Source organism: Callospermophilus lateralis, unplaced genomic scaffold, assembly GCF_048772815.1.
Source record: "Callospermophilus lateralis isolate mCalLat2 unplaced genomic scaffold, mCalLat2.hap1 Scaffold_1365, whole genome shotgun sequence".
In the NCBI taxonomy this organism is placed as follows: domain Eukaryota; kingdom Metazoa; phylum Chordata; class Mammalia; order Rodentia; family Sciuridae; genus Callospermophilus; species Callospermophilus lateralis.
Genome location: NW_027512523.1, coordinates 367,520 through 375,769, shown reverse-complemented (window position 1 = coordinate 375,769; position 8,250 = coordinate 367,520).

Genomic DNA, 8,250 nt, shown 5'->3' with positions numbered 1-8,250 from the left:
GAGGAGATAACTTCATTAATACCAGCGGTGACAGAAACAGTTGGTCTCCTGGTAAAGAAAGTGAGTCAGAAACACCCGAGTCTCTCTCACTTTTTCATCAAGCCAGAGGGGCAGAGCAGAGCCGCTGCCCATGCCTGGAACAGGCCCAGCGACACACCTGCATGATACTCACTTCACCCCAATTGGAATAGAGGCAGAGCAGAGCCGCCACAGGTGCCCAGAACAGGCCTAGCGACCAGCAGGCATGGTAGTCACGTCACCTCAATTGGAGTAATTGCAGAGCAGAGCCTTCTCCAGCACCTAGTACAATCCAAGTGGCCCACCGGCATGGTAGTCACATAACCCCAATAGGAGTAGGGGCAGAGCAGAGTCTTTGCCCATGGTGCCCGGAACAGGCCCAGCAACCTGCCGGCTTCGTAGTCACGACACCCCAATTGGAGTAGCGGCAGAGCAGAGCCACCACCCGCGCCCTCAAGGTAGACAAATCTGCACCCGACCAGCAGAAGAGGCCCAGCGGCCTGCCAGCGCGGCAGACACTTCACCCCATTTGGAGTAGGGGCAGAGCAGATCCATCGCCCATGCCCGTAAGGTAGGCAGACCTGCGACCGATGGCAGAACAGGCCCACCCACCCGCCGGCGTGGTAGTCACGTCACCCCAATTGGAGTAGGGGCAGAGCAGAGCCGCCGCCTGCGCCTCTAAGGTAGGCAGACCTGAGACCGACTGGCAGAACATCCCAGGGGTCCATGGGTGTGGTACACACGTCACACCAATTAGAGGAGGGGCTTAGCAGAGCCGCTTCCCACGCCTGCAGGGTAGGCAGACCTGCGACCGATCAGGAGAACAGGCCCAGCGGCCCATCAGCATGGTAGATAGATCACCCCAATTGGAAGAGCACAACAGCCACACCCCGCACCTGCAAGGAAGACTTTTCAAATATACAAGAGCAATATAAATATATAGGGGGAAAATTTCAAAATCACAACAGTTTCACCAAGCAGAAAGAAACGAGAGCCGTATGAAAAGACAAAGAAAAAAGGACCACAAGCAATGCAGGTCAACACAACTTTAGAAGAGGTAATAGCTGCAGCAGATGGAATGTCAGATAAAAAACTCAGGATATACATGCTTCAGATAATCTGGAGTCTCAAGGAAGACATTAGACAGCAAAATCAGACAATGAAAGATCACTTCGACAATGAATTACACAAACAAATCCAAGAAGCAAAAGATCAATTATACAGGGAGATAGAAGTTGTAAAAAATGACAAACAGAAATCCTAGAAATGCAGGAAGCAATAAAACAACTTAAAAACTCAATTGAGAACACTACCATCAGAGTAGAACACTTAGAAGATAGAACATCAGACAATGAAGACAAAGTATTTCAACTTGAAAAGAACATAGACAGCTCAGCAAGACTGTTAAGAAACCATGAACAGAACATCCGAGAAATATGGGATAACATAAAGAGACCAAACTTAAGAGTCATTGGGATACAGGAAGGTATAGAGGTCCAAACCAAAAGAATGAGCAATGTATTTAATGAAATAATACGAGAAAACTTCCCAGACTTGAAGAATGAGACAGACTCCCAAGTCCTAGAAGCCAACAGGACGCCGAATGTGCAAAATCATAAGAGATCCACACCTAGACGCATTATAATGAAGATACCCAACGTACAGAATAAAGAGAGAATTTTAAAAGCTACAATTGAAAGGAATCAGATTACATTTAGGGGTAAAGCAATCAGGATAACAGCTGATATTTCAACACAGACTCTGAAAGCTAGAAGATCCTTGAAATATATGTTTTTGTCAGGAGCTTTAGCTTCATTTCTAGTGAAAGCATCAAAGCTGTGTCTGCATCTATGTAACCTGGAGAACATGGTTTCTTATTTTCCAAAAGACATGAGGCGGCAGTGCTGAATTCACTCTTTGTAGGTAAACTGTGGCCACTGAAGGCTAAGTGTCTCCCCGTGTGGACTGTGAAGCCATTTGGTCATCCTCCACTTTTCATGGTGTTTCTTGCCGCTGCACTGGGAGTTTGGTATTTGTTTCACTAAATAAAATGAGTTCAACTGAGACCCAGTGCTGGAGGGAGTTCTGTCATGTATGGTGGGTCAGGGTCTGCAGGAGAATTCACCAACCAGGATTCTATCCCACATAGATTGCCCCCTTGATCATATCAACCTGATTCTGAACATTGCCCTGAAAATCTCCATATAAAAAGATGCCTTTACATGGAGAGGTTTCAGACATATAAGGTTCTGCTGGATGCACCATGTCAGTCTCAAGCCCTTTGGAAGTAATGGCAGATCCACATGGCCCCACAAGAGATGTTTTATCACACACCTGCACACCACCTGCACACACACCACTATTCAGTAGGCTACAAGTTACTGGCATTTCTGTTCTACACCATTTTCATGAAACCCAGACAATCAAGGCACTATCTGGTACACTCATGATGAGCAAAAGGACATCAAAGGTTCTCCAGTGCCACCTGGTCATTGGAATGGCAAAAATTTCATGGTATTTATGTAGCCACTTTTCAAGGATGAAGTTGGAAGCACTGTGGGTTTCAATTCATTCAGGAACCATTAAATGGTGAGGAAGCTCATTTCAATAAAAGATCTGGAGAACTCTCACAGGCAATTTTTCCCAAGGAGTGAGCTAGATCTCAGTTTAGAAGGGCGAATCTCATTAGTGGCCTATTCCACTGCCACAAAAATGACTGCAATTGAAACCAAAACACTCCCACATGACCCTCATCTTCTGCCATAGAGACACTCATCATAACCTCTTGCTGCAGGTTTTCATGAGGGATGCAGCCCAAGACAGTGTCCAAAATAAGCTCACTTACCCCTCAATTGCCTAAAGTCAGGGTGGCCTGGACACCCTTCCTGTGAACCAGGAGTGATCAAATAGGCCTGCCCTTAATACTGCTCTGCTTCTCCATTTTGACTCTTACTGATTGTTGAGTATAAATTCTTTGTGTGAATTGGAGTCATGAGAAAATCCAAGCACCTATGCATTAGCCTCTTCAGGGCTTTGAAAAACTCATTTGACCCAAATGATATCTATTCTCACTTGATAGAGGTCAGGACTTACAGAGGAAGGCAAGAGACTTCATCCACATTGACTGCTCTTATGGCCATTTTGGTTTTGGATTCAGAGATGGGATCTTTCTGTAGATCCGTCAGGTGCCGAGAATCTAAGCCCCAGCCTCACATAGGGCCAAGGGGCTGATTCAGACACATCCCTTTTGAAGCAATTAAGCAAACAGCCACAGGTGATGCCCATTCATTTTCATTTGAAAACTGTTTTCTTCAGGCTTTACAAAGGGGTTGCCTGAGGCAAAGAAATTCCTGACATTCAGGGCAACAGAACAATAGGTTAGCAAAAGGCCCAAAGCAGGGTTTCTCCACTGAGACTTTACTGGTCACACTGATATCTGAGTTTTCTGAGATGCTCAAATTGCCTTCAGCTATCCAGTACATGGCCATGTAACAAAGCTTGGAGGCGGTGCATATCTTGGACACCAAACCATGAGACTATTCCGGAGAGTGGCCAGAATTCAGGAAGAAAACTGGAGCTTAGGAAGATAGTAGGTGTTGTCCATTGATAAGGCAAGCTGCAGTCCATTCATCAATTGCGCAGGATGAATGCTGGGTAGCTTTCTACTAGACAGGGCACTTCCATTGATGCATTCTCTTTTCAAATGTCAACAACCACGGACACAGTGGGATACACTTTTAGAAACCCTCGCCATGTCAAACGACTTTCTAGAAACAATCCACTCAAAAACAAACAATCCACCATCCCTACCTATTCTCAGAACATGAGACAAAACCACAAACTCACACCCACACCCACAAAGCACCTCCTTCCCAGAAGTAGGTCTTTGATTATCCGGAGTTTCCTCTGACTGGTGGGCCATACCATGTTCCCCCGAAATGGCCTGTACTTTCTCAGATTTGGTGTCTTTGCCAGAACAACTAGATGCTTTCTCAGGAAACACCTGTCTTCATAGCTTTCCTGGCATTTGGCCATCCTCACATCAGTTGGTACCAATAAAGACTGACTCTGTCCTTGGTAAATCCAATCAAGTGTGCCAACTGGAACTGGCACTGGCTCTGGGGGCCTAGCTTCCTGGTTCCCAAGTTAAGAGAGTTCCACTACAAAGGAAGTGAGGTGAGGTCACTTTTCTCAGGAACTGAATGAGGTCACTGCCTTGGCAACTACTTTGCCCTAACAGTTGCTTCCAAGGGTCCCATGAGATGGATGCTGCCCCAATTCCTGTAACATTTTTACAAGTTAGAATGGTATATCAACCATAGTCACCCAGGAACAGCTCTCCACACAGGCTTGGTTTGGTCCATCTTCTCTACATTAAGAAGAGAGAGGCTGATTCAGACACAACCCTTCATCCTGACCAGGCTGTTTGCCATGGAAGATGACCTTTGCTCTCTCAGGTCCTTCATACCTGCCTACATGTTTTCCAGGGATAATTTCTGCATGGACCATTGAGGTTCTAAGTAGGTGGAAGATCCCCTCCATCCCTGCATTGTAAGACCAACTCTGTTCCAGCTCTTCTGTAATGTTATATTGAGGGAACAGTGTATGGTTATGCTTAATAACCAGTTCGATTTGGGTTAGGAATCATTCTACGGGATGTATAATGGTATTGGGTAACTGCAATACTTACAAGAATATATAGGTGAAATATAAGTATGAAAACAGAAATCCAGGTAAGATTTGAAGTCCAGAAAGTCATTGGGTCCTTGATTGGATTACTTAGCTTGAATTACGTTCTGCACAGGTGTCTCAGATAAATTGATATACAATGGCATAGGAACTTGTACCTTGGATGATTGAATGTAGAAGAGAACATCCCCTCAAACAGAGATAGTCAGTAGGATCAGGAAGATAGTCGGTAAGTATCGGAAGAACAATGAGTATAGGATTTGGACCAAAAGTTATTTAGCAATAGGGTTTCGGTTAGAGAGTGAATTTCAGTAACAGCACATGTGAAGGGTCTCTAACAACGATGAAGTGGGGAAAATATGTAGGAATGCAGATATCAATAGAGACATTAGGAAATCAGGCAAAGTATAAAGTGAGTGATAGGATTAGATATTTTCAACAGGGTTGAGGTTGAACATATAATCTTAGGAAGAAACAAATATGTAGTCACCAATCGGATTGACATTTGAGAGCATAAGGCACCCTGGACATGGATGTTTTTAGTGATCCATGTTCACTTTCTATTTAGGATTTGGTAGAATCATAAGTGTGACCTTTGAATTTTGTGTCTAGAATATTACTGTGATGAAATGTATATGTAGATCAGGTGACATGAGTATTTCTTCCACCATTTCTGGAAGCAATATTTTGAAGATGTATAAATTTGTATTGGGGCTACAAAAAGGTGCACCCTGTGTCTATGAATACAGAGGAAATGCATGAATAGACCATACTGTGAATAAATAATAAAACTGGTTTCAACTTGAAATAATAGATTGAAATAAATTTGAAAACAAATAAGAAATCTTATATTAATATACAATCATTCATTCCAACCCATTATACATCTAATGGAAATATGAGGATTTTGGTTTATCATGAAAAGTGTGTGACTTTGCTTCAAATTGATTATGAAAATCGAAAATAATTTGTTTGGAAAGAAGTCTCAAGAAAAGACCAGTCAAGAAACCTGGAGGAATACATGTGTTCTGAAGCAGGAAGCGATTGAAAGTGAAACAAATGCCTATAAATTTGCGAAATTGTTGATGAAATATATGTCCTATGATGTCCATAAACTTAAGAAAGAGTAGTGTACCAGTGTGGAATAAAAACGAACGTCAAAATACACATCACGTCCAATAGAATTCTACATGCATTGATGTTAAACTGGTTCAGTTACTGTAGAAATATTAGGATTTGAAGGCACCAATCACTGTAGTTAGTTTTCAGTACTAGGAAACAAATATGAACTTCAGGTGGATGAATATTTCTGAGAATAATCTTGTGAAAATTTTATTATAAATCCACATACATGAACATGAATGAATTTTGGGACTCTAAATAAGACACAAATATTTCATATTTTGAAAAATATGGAGAATATATATATATATATATATATATATATATATATATATATATATATATATACACACACACACACACAAAAAAAACACACACACAGACTTTAAAATGTAGTAATATATGCCAATCGAAATTCATCATGAAATATATATCATCCACAAATGCAAAAATATATATTTTACAGAATATGGATTTATGTATAATTTTGTTCAACTAGGAAGCTCACCCATAGGTTGAATATTCAGTTCCAAAGCGTTTAGGAGGAGTGATCTCTTCTCACAATTTGTATTTGCTGAGGAAGCCACCTCACAAAAATGTAGGTGTGATACCAGGTAGCTTTCAGTATGTGCATATAAAAATACATATGTTGAATAGGCTACAGAGAAAGGGAGACAGTAATACACATATTTTGAACTTTAAAAACACATGGAGAACTATTTAATTAAAAATTGACTAGATTTATAACACATAAACTTTATCATGCAAAAGGCAAGTCCAAATATACATCATGCCTCCTTTGAACTGCTTGTATTTATATTCTGTTTGTGTTATTTTTCTCCATCATATTAGGATTAGTAGCCAGAGTCAAGTAGGGTATGGGATAGTGTCAGGGATTCTGTATTTTGAATGGAAAATTGGAAATTGTATCAAATGTGTGTGCAAATATGTGCAACCCAAAACTTCCTACTCTGATCCAGAACAATGCCTTGACATTACCTTCGCTCCAAGTAAGACACAATTAGAGGAGAAGAGTTAGAAAATTTGTGAATACATGTCTGGAACGGAAAATGCTCAGGAGTTCACAAACGTCGAGATGGTAGAGGAGTTTCCAAAAGCAAGGGACATGGTAAACACAACACCAACATGGAGCTCTTCTGGCCTAAAGACTGTTTGAGAAACTGCATGTGAGATTGGGCACTTGAAATATAAGTTGTTGTCAGAAGTTTTAGCTTTCTTTCTAGTGAGACCATCAAAGATGGGTCTGCATCTATGTGACCTGGACGACATGTTTTCTTATTTTCCAATGAACATGGGGCAGCAGTGCTGAATTCTCTCTTTGTAGGTAAACTGTGGCCACTGGGGGCTTAGTGTCTCCCCGTGTCGCTGTGAAGACATTTGGTCATCCTCCACTTTTCGTGGTGTTTCTTGCTGCTGCACAGTGAGTTTGATATTTGCTTTACAAAATACAAGGAGTTCAACTGGGACACAGTGCTGCAGGGAGTTCTGTCACTTGTGGTGGGTTAGAGTCTGCAGGAGAATGCACCATCCAGGCTTCTATCACTCATTGCTTGCTACATTGCCCCCTTTTCCATTGCAACCCAATTCTGAACATTGCCCTGAAACCTCTCTATATAACAAGGTGCCTTTACAAAAATGGGTCTGCTGGCTTCTGCAAGTCAATCACATGCTATTTGGAAGCCAATGGCAGATGCACATGGCCCCACCACAGATGTTTTGTCACACACCTGCCCACAACTGCTCAAGGCGCACTACTCAGAAGGTTCAAACTTACTGGCATCTCTGTTCTATGCCATCTTCATGAAACCGAGTAAATCAAGGCCCAGTCTGGTACACTCATGATGAGCATCAGGAGATCTAACTGTTCTCCAGTGCCACCTGGTCATGGGAATTTAAAAAATTTCATGGTATTTATCTAGCCATTTTTCAAAGAGGAATTTGGAGCCACAGTGGGTTTCAATTCATTCATGAACGATTAAATGTTGTGGAAGCTCATTTCAATGAAAGATCTGGAGAACTCTCACAGGCAATGATTCCCAAAGAGTGGCCTAAAGGTCACATGAGGCCAGGCCCATTGAGGTCTACAATGTGAGGTCCATGGGTGTTTTGACTCTCAAATATGCCTGCCAAGTCTTTCAGAATAAAATCCGGGTATATCCTGGCTGACATTCTCAGTGCTTTGTGGAAAGCCACCCTGGGCTTAGATCTCAGTTTCCAAGGGCAAGTCTAATGCGTGGCCTCCTAAAATCCCAACACAATTCATGTCAATACTTCTCTGAGGTCAGTTCCAGAACTCAGTCTCTAAGGTGAATCAAACCCGAGTTAAAGCCCAGGTGGACCCAGTCTTATCTTCCAACAGCCAAATAAATGACCACAATTAAATCCAAAACACTCCCACAT